The sequence below is a fragment of the Carcharhinus amblyrhynchos genome, chromosome 16 (genome assembly GCF_965287045.1).
Source record: "Carcharhinus amblyrhynchos chromosome 16, sCarAmb.v2.hapA, whole genome shotgun sequence".
NCBI lineage: Eukaryota > Metazoa > Chordata > Chondrichthyes > Carcharhiniformes > Carcharhinidae > Carcharhinus > Carcharhinus amblyrhynchos.
In genome coordinates this window covers 33,097,228-33,105,958 of record NC_137339.1, presented here as the reverse complement: position 1 = coordinate 33,105,958, position 8,731 = coordinate 33,097,228, and positions in this window count along the sequence as shown.

Below are 8,731 nucleotides of genomic sequence, written 5' to 3'. Positions count from 1 at the left end.
TAAAGGGGCAATTTAGCATGGCAAATCAACCTAACCCACACAACTTTGGGATACTGGGACTTTCTGGATGCTGCTGGAAAATCGTGATTGGGATCTGCGTGGTGTTTCCTTGAGGCAGAGATGTTGATTTCATGTCCCACACCAGGACCTGATGGCCAAGGAATATGCATTTATAGCATGAAGAAATGGTGTGGTGGTATTCCTTTAAGGAAATATATCTGTCTACACCATTCAAAGGAACATTATGCAACATTTTATGTAATTTACTCTTAGCCTCAACAGCCATTGAGCAGACAGTAGCTCAGATGTATTTCCAAAGCTCTGCAACAATGTAAGGCTGCTACCATATTTCTGACACTTAATAAATGAACCCACGAGTTATGTGCTAACAAATCTCTTTTGCATGGTTTGTACCTTGATGCTCACGTAGAAAATAAGCTCAAGGTCTTATTTTATAGGAACAAAACTGTAATAATCTTACCGAGGCCAGTCTCTCATCACCATCAACCTTCATTTACAACGTGCTCGGACTGTCGTTCTGCAGCAGCAATATACTGGTCAGCTCTGAAAGCTTTTGACTGCTGGCCTGAATGGAGCCAGGTGGTTTTAACCCCCCCCCCCACTGCTCCTTCCCTCTTGGGGGTCTTCACTTGCTTAATAAGGGAGCTCATATTCTACAAGGCCCATGGGGAGATTTATTGATGATCCCCTGTAACCATCACAACTTCCCTCCCATTACTCAGTTAATAGTAAAGCATTGGGAAGAGTTACAGAACAAAGAGATCTAGGGATACATGTTCATAGTTCCTTGAAAGTGGAGTCACCCATTGACAATTTGGTGAAGAAGGCATTCGGCATGCTTGGCTTCATTGGTCAGAACATTGAATACAGGAGTTGGAAAGTCTTGTTAAAGTTGTACAATACATTGGTAAGGCCACACTTGGAATACTGCGTACAGTTCTGGTCACCCTATTATAGAAAAAATATTATTAAACTAGAAAGAGTACAGAAAAGGTTTACTAGAATGCTACTGGGACTTGATGGATTGAATTATAAGGGAAGGCTGGATAGACTGGGACTTTTTTCTCTGGAACGTAGAGGCTGACGGATGATCTTATAGAGGTCTATAAAATAATGAGGGGCACAGGTCAGCTAGATAGCCAATATCTTTTTGCAAAGTTAGGGGAGTCTAGAAATAGAGTTGCATAGGTTTAAGGTGAGACGGGAGAGATTCAAAAGTGTATCTTGCCAGAGGGGCAATTTTTTCACACAGAGAGTGATGAGTGTCTGGATCAAGCTGCCAGAGGTAGTAGTAGAGGCGGGTACAATTTTGTCTTTTAAAAAGCATTTACACAGCTACATGGGTATGATGGGTATAGAGGGATATGGGCCAAATGCGGGCAATTGAGATTAGCTTAGAATTCTTTTTAAGAAAAGGACAGCATGGACTAGTAGTGTTGAAGGGCCTGTTTCCATGCTGTAAACCTCCATGATTCTTTGTCTCCCTGAAGTCTGTTATTTCCCCAACATGATGTGGAGATGCCAGCATTGGACTGGGGTAAACACAGTAAGAAGTCTCACAACACCAGGTTAAAGTCCAATCGGTTTATTTGGTAGCAAACACCACTAGTTTTTGGAGTGCTGCTGCTTCATCAGATAAGTGGGAGTTCTGTTCACAACCAGGGCAATTTACAGAATAATGATTGGACTTTAATCTGGTGTTGTCAGACTTCTTACTGTATTTCCCCAACACCCCTTCATGGGAGGGTCTTTTCCACTGTTTCGTGATAGGTTGGGGGTCAACTGAAGGCAGGACTAGATCAGGGGGTGTGAAGTGGTTTGGAAACCGTCACTTCTGAAGGAAGTGCTGTAAAGCTGCTTCTTCTTGAGGCCCTGCTTCAGTTAGAGCGCCAGTCTCTTCCATTTCAATCTTGAAATCAGTGCCTATAGAGGGGCAGGCATAGAGTCGACTTATTGTCATGGCTCGATGCTGGCAGTTGTTGTTTCCTTGGCTGGCAATGGGGCCTGTGCTGGCACGGGCTCCCTACTCCTGAAGTGGTCCAGTGTTTCCTAACAATTTTACCAGCTGTTTTGTGAGGGGTGGTTGTATAGTCGAATAAGAGTCATGCCACTTTGCATCTATGGATGCTTTCGGTTGCTTCTTCATGCCTGAACAAGTCTACATTGCCCATTCAGCTAACCCTTTTGACAATGAGTGATAGGATGCGATCCTAATCTGTTAGATTCCATTGGAAAACAAAGATATGAAACTCAGTGCTTGTAAAGGCAGTGCTGTTGTCTGAGACCAGGACTTCAGGTCTTCCATGTGTGCAGAAACTTTGTCATAGTTTCTCAATGGTAACAATGGCAACTGGTAGAGCTCATGTGATGCATCTCCAGCCACTGCATGTTGATCTTAACTGAGAATGTGGAACCCAAAAAAGGCCCAACAAAGTCCACATGCACTCACAACCAAGGTCTACCAGGCCACTCCCATGGATGTAGAGAGACCGAGTGGGGAAGTGTTTGAATCTCTTGACTCGATCCACACTGCCTGACCAAGTTCGTAGTGTCTGCATCAAGGTTGGGCCACCATGCATAGTTCCTGGCTAATATTTTCATTGTCGAAATGCCTGGATGGCCATGGTATGATTCCAAGGCTGATGTTGCCTTGGGCAAGGGACACCTGCACAGGAACCCCAAAGGAGGATGTCATCGTCAGTGCAAAACTTATCTTTTTTCATCAAGTAGTGTTTCATTTCTTCTGAGAGTTGTCCTCTGAATCCTCCACATATGTTTCAATTTAGACAGGATTGGGTCCTTTCGCATCCACTCTTTGATTTGCCTCGCAGACACCCATAAGGTGTTTAAAAAATTGAGGGTCATCATGACCTCTTCCACAGCTGGTTATGAAGCCGGGCTTATCATAGAACCCTACAGTGCAGAAAGAGGCACTTTCGCCCATTGAGTCTGCACCGAACATATTCCCACCCAGACCCTACCTCCATATCCCTACATATTATACCCACGAATCCCTCTAACCTACTCATCCCTGGACACTAAAGGGCAATTTCTTAGCATGGCCAATCAACCTAACCCGTACATCTTTGGACTGTGGGAGGAAACTGGAGTACCTGGAGAAAACCCACGCAGACACAAAGAGAATGTGCAAACTCCACACAGACAGTGACCTGAGCCTGGAATCGAACCCAGGATACTGGAGCTGTGAAGCAGCAGTGCTAACCATTGTGCTACCGTGCGCCCACTGGGCAATGGGCAATTATGAGCAATGACAGGCAACTCAGTGCATCTCTGTTAGCAATCTGGGTCCTGGGGCGGCGCTGGAGGAGGTATTCAGAAGCCATCAGTACCAAGTCCAAGGCTGTATCCAGGTGGATGCAACTGACTATTTAAGATAGAGTGCATTTATTAGTGTTCATTTTCTTTGATTTTTGCACAGTAAAATTATTTTGATTCAAACCGTGAACTACATTATTTAAGTAAATACCTGGATGTTCAGACTCTAAAAAAATATTTTTTAAAAAAGCGTTACCACACTCTCCAAAGATCATGACAGTTTTGAAACAATGTCTGACACAACAACAAAGAATGCTTAGACTGATTTTAACATGAATGCAAAATCAATCCATCAAATCAATTTTCAATAAACTGATGGTGATCAAGAACAATGAGCAATTTTCAGAGCTTGTTTGGCGGAATGCCATTGGGATGCCTATGTTTATGTTTTTGAAGAAACTACTTGTATTAACCTCACGGTAAAAGAGCTGATTTGGTTGATTAATGATATCTGTTAAACATTCCCTATCATTCTGCAGTAATTATCTTACTTGCTATTGTTTGTACTTAATTACCATAAAGCTCATCGATTCATATATATGCATAAACCCATTAGAGCTGCACAAAGCTCAATCATACTTTGCTGTGTCCAACAACAGCCTTGGCATTCTGGGGGAAGAAGACAAAGTAGAAATTTGGAGTTAAATACATTCACATTTTAACTTGTCACTTTTCGAGGCAGAGGTCTGTCACAGTGATTTAGGGACTTGGATCCAAAATCCTCTGCTGTGAATCCCTCTCTTTACTTCTTGGGCTAAATGTTGCCAACAAAGCTCCTAAAATGGAGGACAGTTTTATTTCTGGGCTTGGAACCCAGAGACAAACCAGTTCAATCTTCCAAAGCTCTGCTTAAGTGGTTAAGTGGATTGGATACACTAAAGTGTCCCAAGATGTGAAGATAAGTGGGTGGAGCAGGGGGCTGGGCCTGGGTAAGATGCTCTATCAGAGAGGTGTTACAGATTTGAGGGCCAAAAGGCCTCTTCTGACTGCAGGAATTCTATGATTCTAGAGGGAGTCCACCTCTGGGATCACCATTCAGTTAAGGGTAGCGGGCAAGTTGAGGGGTAGGAGGGTGAATCCATGCACCCGATCTGAAGGGCAGCTGATAGCCTTCACTGTAGCTGCATTGAGAGTGCTACTGAACTACTGGCACAAAGGAGGGCAGAGTGAAATCCATGTGATTTGAGGCTGAAGGAGCCAGCAGGTTTTTCTTCACCTGTGTGCTGTGACAAGAGTGTCAATGAGATACTACTGCCCAGGCTTACTTTTTCCCTCATTTAAAGCTCAGATTGCATTTTACTTGTGATGGGCTCTTGCTGTGCACTCACCCCTGTGAGATATCGATGCACCATGGGTCCAGAGCCAGTAGTAAAATCTCACTGTCCTGAAAACTAACTGATACTTGACTCATTAACAAATTCAGTTGGCTTCCTGCCATAGCCATACAGATTGCTGACATTATTCACTTTGCACTACTGGGAAAAAGCAGGAGGACATTAGATAATTGGCCCATCACCGTCCATTTCCTGAGTTTTCCCTCCTTGTTCCCCCCTCTGAACTTGCCTCCACTAGCCTTGGAATATGTTCCTGTCTTTGACAGCCTGACTCACTTTCCAGGAAATCTTTTTCACTCATAGAATAGAATTATAGAATTCCTTAGAGTGCGAAGGATTCAGGCTATCAAGCCTGCACTGGCATCAATCCAATCTAGGCCTATCCCCGTAACTCCACATATTTATCCTGCTAATCTTCCTGACACTAAGGGTCAATTTAGCATTGCCAATTCACTTAACCCATACATCTTTTGGAGTGTGGAAGGAAACTGGAACATCCAGCAGAAACTCCATGCAGTCACCCAAGGCCACCATTGAACCTGGTTCTGTGAAGCTGCAGGGCTTACCTCTGTGCCATCGTGTCACTCTTGTGCCACCCTTCATCCTGGAGGAGAAATTCTTTGTATTGAAAAAGTAACTGTTCAAAAGGAGAAATGTCAATCATCGATCTCTTCCTGGTGTAAAGTATCAGCCATCATTCCATGGATAACTCTTGTACCCTATATTCTGTATCTCTCAGTCAGAGGTTTGTCGGTTCCAGGCCTGCTGAAGCAATCAAAACTCAGCTGACATTCCACTGCACTAATCAGGATGTGTAATGTCAGAGGTTTTTTTTTAATTCATTTTACAGGATGTGAATGTCAGTGGCAGGACGAACATTTATTGCCCAACGCTACTTGCCCTTCAGAGGCTTATTGCTGAGTAAGTACCACTTGATAGTACTGTTGATAACCCTTTTCACCACCTGATGATCGAGAGTATACTGATGGGGTGGTAATTGGCCAGATTGGATTTGTCCTGTTTCTTGTGTATCTGTGCGATTTTCTACATTGTCAATAGTGTAGCTGTACTGCAGCAGCTTGTCTAGGGGCGCAGTAAGTTCTGGAGCACAATCTTCAGGATGAGGAATGTTGTCAGGGCCCATAGCCTTTGCAGTACCCAGTGCCTTCAGCCACTTCTTGATATCATTTGGAGTGAATCAGATTGTTGGGACTGACATCCAGAACTTCCTGTGCCCCTTGACAAGCTGCTTCAGTACAGTTACACTATTGAAGCTGGGAACATGTAGAGGAGGCTGAGGTGGATCACCCACTTGGCATTTCTGGTTGAAGATGGTTGTGAATGCTTCAGCCTTACCTTTTTCACTGACGTGCTGAGCTCCTCCATCGTTGAGGATGGGGAGCCTCCTCCTCCATTGAGTTGTTTAATTGCGCACTGCCATTCACAGCTGGATATGGCAGGACTGCGGAGCTTAGATCTGGTCCGTTGGTTGTGGATTTGCTTAGTTCTGTCTATTGCTTGCTGCTTATGTTGTTTGGCACACAAGTAGTCCTGTGCTGCATCTTCACCAGGTTGGCACCTCATTTTTAAGTATGTTTGCTGTTGCTCCTGGCATGTTCTTCTGCACTTCTCATTGAACCAAGATTGATCCCCTAGCTTGGCGATAATGATAGAATGGGGGGTATACCGGGCCATGAAGTTACAGATTTGATTATATAAAATTCCTCTACTGCTGATGGCCCACAGTGCATCGTGGGACCTGGGCTTGAATTGTTAAATTTGAAGTTTGAAGTCCATCCCATTTAGCATGATGGTGGTGCCACACAACTCAATGGAGGATATCCCTCAATGTGAAGATGGGATTTTGGCTCCAAAAGGACTATGCAGTGGTCATTTCTACCAATACTGTCATGGACAGATGCATCTGTAGCCGGCAGATTGGTGAGGATTAGGGAAAGTATGTTTTTCTCTCGATTTGGTTCCCTCGCCACCTGCCACAATTCCAGTCTAACAGTCATGCCCTTTTGGACGTGGCCAGCTAGGTCTGTGGTGGCACTACTGAGCCACTCCTGGTGATGGACAGTCCTAGTGATGGACATTGAAGTCCCCCACCCAGGCTACATCTTGTACCCACGCACCTTCAATGCTTTCTCCAACTGGTATTCAACATGGAAGAGTACTGATTCATCAGCTGAGGGGGGACTTACATGATGATCAGCAAGAAGTTTCCTTGCATATGTTTGACCCGATGTTATGAGACTTCATGGGATGCAAACGTGGTGTTAAAAAGCCCCAGGCCAACTGCCTCCCAACTGTATACCGCCACCGCCACTGTGCTGCCACCATGGTAGGATACAAACCTTGGTCCCCAGAGGATTAGCCTGGGTCTCTGGATTACTTGACTAGCACCGTACCACTACCTCGCCATTATTTTGGCTGAGACTTTAAATTGTCTGTCCATTTCCAAGAATGGTAGAAATAGTTTTCTCAGTGTCCTGTCCAATAGATATCACTCATTCATCATTACTCAAACAAGTTATCTCCTCATTTGTCACATTGCTGTACATGCAAACTGACTGTAAAGTGGTTTGGAATGTCTTGAGATCATAAAAGGGACTATATACGTACAAGTTCTTTCTTCATTGTTCATCTTCAGAAAAATCAGTCATTGCCTCCAGCATTCCTTGGAAGAGCAGACTTGACATGTCAAGTCCCTCAGGCCAGGATGCTTAGCATCTAGTTGGAAATCAAATATTAAACACTTTATGCAAGTTTTCAATTTTATACCAAGTGCATCGCTAGCATTTGACAGAGCTCTTCTTTCCTGGGGTAGAGTGCATCCAGAGTGAAACATTGAACAAAACAAACTTTCTCTATTCACAATCTCCCCTCCCTCCAAATATTTGAGTAATAAAAATAATGATTGCAGAATTGTTAGATTTTAAGTTTGCAATGCGTGATCATTTGGACTGTTTTGCATTGGCGTCCTGCAGGGATCTGAGAATTGGGAATTGCTCAAACAGGCAAATGTGTCTTTCATGTTTATTAGCATTGTGATTAATTAATAAGCCTAAGAATCCCAGTGTGTACAAAGCAATAAATGGCTCATACACACAAAAGCACAAAGGCTAGAGGCCAAGGTGTTTATGAATGCACAGAAATGTGTTTGGTTGAGTACTAGTGGGATTCTCATGTTTGCTCCTGTTAAATAGCAACAGAATACCAAAGTATCTTTCAAGAAAAGTAGCTATTTGCTCGAGTCATCACATGTGCAGTTGCAGCGATACTCTTTTGCCGGCAATAATCGTCAGTTACAACTGACTGCAGTGCAATACTAATGGTAATTACCATTGATCTGTAATTTCAATATGCAGTCAAAGGATAAGAAGGGGAAGGGTCAGGCAGAGCAAAAAGAGAAAGTCAGGGATAGGTTAGAGGGTGGGTGAGATTAAATTCCGAAGCTGTCATGGAACAAAAGGCAAAGGGAGTGGCAATGGTAGTAGTAAAGGAATATGCCATTAATCAAGATTGTGTGTGAATAACAGAATAAAGGTTAGTATTGTTGAAAGCAAAATAGCGGAATGTGTTACAGCAGAATAAAAGCCAGCATTGATTGAAAGCAAAAGAACAAGACAATAGGTTAGCGGCTGGAGGAAAAATAACAAAATGGAGGAGACACTTCATAGTTTGAGGCTGTTGAACTCAATGTTAAGCTCAGAAGGTTGTAAAGTGCCTAATCAGAAGCGGAGGTGCTGTTTCCCAAGCTTGTGGTTGGCTTCACTGGAACATTGCTGCAGGTTCAGAACAGAAATTAGAGTTTGAGAGCAAGGTAGTGATTTGAAATAGCAAATGACAGGAAGATTGGGGTCATGCTTATGGACTGAACTTAGGAGTTCTGAAAAGTGGTCACCCAATCTGCGTTTAGTCTTCCCAGTGTAGAATACAGTGCATTGAGAGCAACAAATACAATAAACTCCAGTTCCACAGATGCTGCCTGACTTGCTGAGCTTCACTTGTACTTTTTGTTTGACTTCAGATCT